This window comes from Bombina bombina, chromosome 6 (genome assembly GCF_027579735.1).
Source record: "Bombina bombina isolate aBomBom1 chromosome 6, aBomBom1.pri, whole genome shotgun sequence".
Taxonomy (NCBI): Eukaryota; Metazoa; Chordata; class Amphibia; order Anura; family Bombinatoridae; genus Bombina; species Bombina bombina.
In genome coordinates, this window is record NC_069504.1 from 604,199,312 (window position 1) to 604,204,311 (window position 5,000).

Below are 5,000 nucleotides of genomic sequence, written 5' to 3' on the forward strand. Positions count from 1 at the left end.
CCGTTAGGCGGCCGTCAATCCACGTCACCCGTCTCCCTTTTAAACTGTGCATGCGTTACATTTAGATTGTCAATCTTAAACTTGATACGCGCTCCCGTTTTGCGCAAGCGTATTCCATGTCAGTAGGACTAGTATGAGTGTCTGCTTACGCATGCGTATTGGTGCAGGAAATTTTAGACTATCGCACGCGCAAAAGTTGACAGAATCGCTGATTCATGCATGCGCAGTATAAACAAAGGTCATGCACGCGCTTGGGAGATACGTATAGAGCGGGTGGGACCGCTCTATACGTCACAGCATTGAAAGTCCGGAAATATAGGTGGGGAGGAGCATACACGGAAACGGTAGGAGTATAATAATATAAATATAATAATCATATTGATTAAAAATTGAAAAATAAAGTTAGCGATCAGCTTCTTATATTAAAAATAGACACATTCATGTCTTCAGATAGAGTAAAATTTACCTTCACTTTAATTTTTAATCTATGCATGCCATGCTAATACCGTGCAAGCTGGCCGCCCACTTCAAAACTCATTTTTGTGAGCCAACGGTTTGAACTCTTCTCCATTAAGCGCTCTAGAAGTGATCAATTAAAGTCCATCTAAAATATTGCCTAGATTCCGGACCTGATTTTAAAACATGTCAAGTTTACGATCACTAAGTAAAATATATAAATGAACAGAAAATGTATTACACTTAACAAAAAAAGTGTTGCTAATCTTTACATCACAACATTTTATAAAATGTATGATCAATTCCAGTGTTGGTAACCCACAGCTGTCTATCACAAGCTATGCAAAAGTATTTACCCTTAGTAATCATTTAGCACAAACTTTTGTATGAAGGCTGGTTACTGATCATTGGCTGGTTGATCCTATACTTGAATTTATACTAAAGTATAACACCACAAAATAAAAAAATAAAAAAAATTTTTAGTTCAAAATGATATAGGAAATTAGCTGCCATTAATAAATTTAGTTTAACTGTATATAATACTTATATTTACAAAATGTGATATAAATCAGTTAACCAGAAGTGTGGAACTTTTTTCCACTTGTTTCCCAGTCAGCAGAGTTGAGGGACGCACACAAACTTTTAGAGTGTGGCCCGCAGGCCATCATTTGTGCAGCTCTGATTTATCAAGCACTAAATATGTAAAATATGTGAGTAATTGCCTTTAGATCAGCGTTTCTCAAATGGTGTGCTGCTATATTTTGATAGTAAATATTTTAGTATAAAGACCTCAAACTATGATAATTAGCTTTAAGTACATTCTAAATAATGGTGTCGCTTTTTCTTTCCATATAAAAATGTATAACATACAACTTTTCTAAACCAATCTAGGTAAAGAAATACAGTTAGATAGCAACTCTTTTTTTTTATTTTTTATTTTTAAAATATGCCACAGGCCATCTCCCAACCATGAATAATATTTTAATCGTATGATAATCTACAGATACACAAAATAAAAATAAAAACAATACTTTGCTACCTAGGAACAAGTGTCTGTTACAGATCATTTATAAATCAAGGTTCTGTATTAATCTGCATGCAACCCATAGAAAGATATTTTTTTAGAAAAAATAAATAATGCAACTGAATAATTTTAACATTGAAATTGCATCTCTGTACTAGGCTATTCGTTTTGTTTTTCAAAAGCTGTTTACACATCACTTTCCCCAAAGACAACATTGCAGAAGGTGAACATCTGGATTTACTCACTAGGTAACAAAATGAGCTAATTCAGCCAATTAAATAGTTTAAATGTATGATATGCAATACATTGTGCTCAATGCAGATTTATGTTGTAGCTAACTCAAGATAGCACAGAATGGCCCATGTTAATACAAATAATTCTAACAAGTATGTGCTAAATAATCATGACAATTAAATGCTAAATGTAAGTGCATAGAAGAAACAGAAAATCAGAACTATATTTACTAAACACACACGCCTTGTGTTTATAAACAGGAGAGTTAGACTTAGACCAATACGATTTCTGTAATAGCTCACAAATACTAGACTAGTGAACAAAACACTTCATGAAAATGTATATTATCTCTAGAGAAAGCATTAAGTACAAAGACAAAATTAATCCCACACACTCTACAATAAAGACTGTAATATTCATATTTTCTTATTTGAAAATTAGATAATTTGTTTTACATTTTAGAAAACATTACGGTTAATAATATTTATCGAAATGATTAAATCTTCTCAGGGGCCTCAACCTTACAAACAAAATGCACGTGTTTTATATATATATATATATATATATATATATATATATATATATATATATATATATATATATATATATATATAGGCTTACCATAATTTTTAGAGGTGAAACTGGGACCACCTTGTGCGGTGCCAGTGGGGGTGTGGCCAGGGGTGTGGTCAAGGGGGCATGGCGATTACTGGTCCTTTAAAGTAGTAGCTTTTATATGCATAATGTTTTGTGGATACTGTACCCTTCCTCAGTCAAACAACAAGTGAATCACACAGTTTAAATAGACCATAACACCACCCCCTAGTGAAAAAGGCACCATTATGTTGTCATCGCAACCCATACACAACATGAGCAAATAAATCATTCATCTAAATCTCAGATTCTAAATAATACCAAACATCAAGCATAATTATCAATTTCATAAAAAGAGTATACATCACACAATTTAATATCTGCAGTGTAATATGTGTTTTATGTGTCTAATTAAAGGGACACTGAACCCAAATGTTTTCTTTTGTGATTCAGATAGAGCATGAAATTTTAAGCAACTTTCTAATTTACTCCTATTATCAAATGTTCTTCATTCTCTTGGTATCTTTATTTGAAATGTAAGAATGTAAGTTTAGATGCCGGCCCATTTTTGGTGAACAACCTGGGTTGTTCTTGCTGATTGGTGGATAAATTCATCCACCAATAAAAAAGTGCTGTCCAGAGTACTAAACCAAAAAAGAAGCTTAGCTGACTTCTTTTTCAAATAAAGATAGCAAGTGAACGAAGAAAATTTGATAATAGGAGTAAATTAGAAAGTTGCTTAAAATTGCATGCTCTATCTGAATCAAAAAAAGAAAAAATGTGGGTTTAGTGTCCCTTTAAGGAACAATACTTATAAGGCATAAATGCAACATTGAATGAAATAAGTAAAAAAGAAACACATATCTGCTATAGCTGTTTAAGAGGCTACTCTATACCATAATGCAGGAAGATTACAGCCAAAATGCTATTCGGCATGAAGTAAAGCAAGATCCATGCCAAACAATCCTGCCTGTCTGCACTTCCTGGTCATACCCACATGATTCCCCTAAAGGTGTATCACAGGTGATGTCACCAAGGGTCGGGGGGGGTGTGTGTGTGTGTTAAATTCTTAGAAAAATAAACCAAGTAGTACTACAAAATTAAAAAACCCTATGCTGCTCACTCAGCCTGTATTACTAAATGTAAACTTTGATGGACACGAACGTTAAAGGGACAGTCAACACCATAATTTTTGTTGTTTAAAAAGATAGATAATCCCTTTATTACCCATTCCCCAGTTTTTTGCAAAACCAACACTGTTATATTAATACACTTTTTACTTCTGTGACTAACTTGTATCTAAGCATCTTCTGACCGCCCCTAATCACATGACTTTTAGTTATTTTGCATATAGTTGCATTTTAGCCAATTAGTGCAGTGTCTGCCACTAGCCACGAGCGTGATCACAATGCTATCTATGGGAGCGTTCGGGCAGCGCTCCAAGCGAACTGGGACTCGCTTGGAGCGTTTTTCTCACACTTGCAAGTGAGATGCCTGGCGTTTTTTGAGCGCTCTGATGACGCAAGTCCCAGTGCTTCCAGCGTGCTGGAAAAGCTGGGACTTTTCAGAGCAAGCTCAGACGCTTGGCAACATGGCAGCCTCCACACACGTGCTGCTGTGGAGGCTGCCATGTTTTTATAAGCTGCAGAGGATGGACAGGTGAGGCGGATAAGTCTGACAGCAGCATTTAGAACAGGGCAAAGTGGAGATAGGCTACTTAACCTACCCCCACTTTGCCCTGTACTAAATGCTGTTGTCAGACTTATCCGGTGTTATGCCGAGAATGGTTTCTTAACACACTAGCCTAACGTCCGCCCAGGCTACCTCCCACTTCTACAAACTACACCCAGGATACCTCCCCACTCCTCTAAAATCCCACACAGCTACGTTGGGACAACACCGGTTTTATGCCGATAATGATTTCCCCAGTCTCTTGGCAAACATTGCAACTCTGACCCACCTTTATTCAGTGCAGGATAAGCTACAGGGGCTGAGCTGAGAGCAGCTGAATGGAGGTGGGTCAGAGTTCCGATGTTTGTGAAGAGACTGAGGAAATCATTATCGGCATAACACCGGTGTAACAGCTACAAGGGAGCTTAGTGAAAACGTTCGCATGCGCAGTAAATTATTGTGCAGCAGATCCCTTTGCGCATGCGAACGTTTTTTCTAAGCTCCCTTGCTTGTGACGTCACCTAGCGCCACGTCATTGCTGGGAGTGGAGCACCCCCACTAGCTCCTGAGCGCTGCCCGAACGGGGCTTATATGGCCTACATGAGCATGCTCTCCCCTGCTGTGAAAAGTAAATAAAATAGAGGCGGCCTTCAAGGGCTTAGAAATGATCATATGTGCCTTCCTAGGTTTGCTTTCAACTAGAATACCAAGAGAACACAGCAAAATTGTTGATAAAAGTAATTTGGAAAGTTGTTTAAAATTACATCCCCTATTTGAAAAATGAAAGTTTTTTTTGGACTTGACTGTCCCTTTAAGCTAAGCAGGGCTGTATGTAACAAAGTACCAGCATCCAACTATGCTGGAGAGTCACAGTCCAGTCATTTTGAATAATGTGTCCAGGTTTCAGGTGGTCTGAAAACCGGACACATGATTTGTAACCCGGAGGTGGTAAGCCTACTGGGACAGAATGAACAACCAGATGGGACACTGGGACAGCGCCTCCAAACAGGGACAATATATA

General features: G+C 37.3%; 1 protein-coding gene across 5 annotated transcripts in view; it reads right to left on the reverse strand.

Moving 5' to 3' along the window:
* MEF2A (myocyte enhancer factor 2A) overlaps positions 1-5,000 on the reverse strand; it is a 530,557-nt gene that overhangs the window by 524,565 nt on the left and 992 nt on the right. The window lies entirely within an intron of this gene.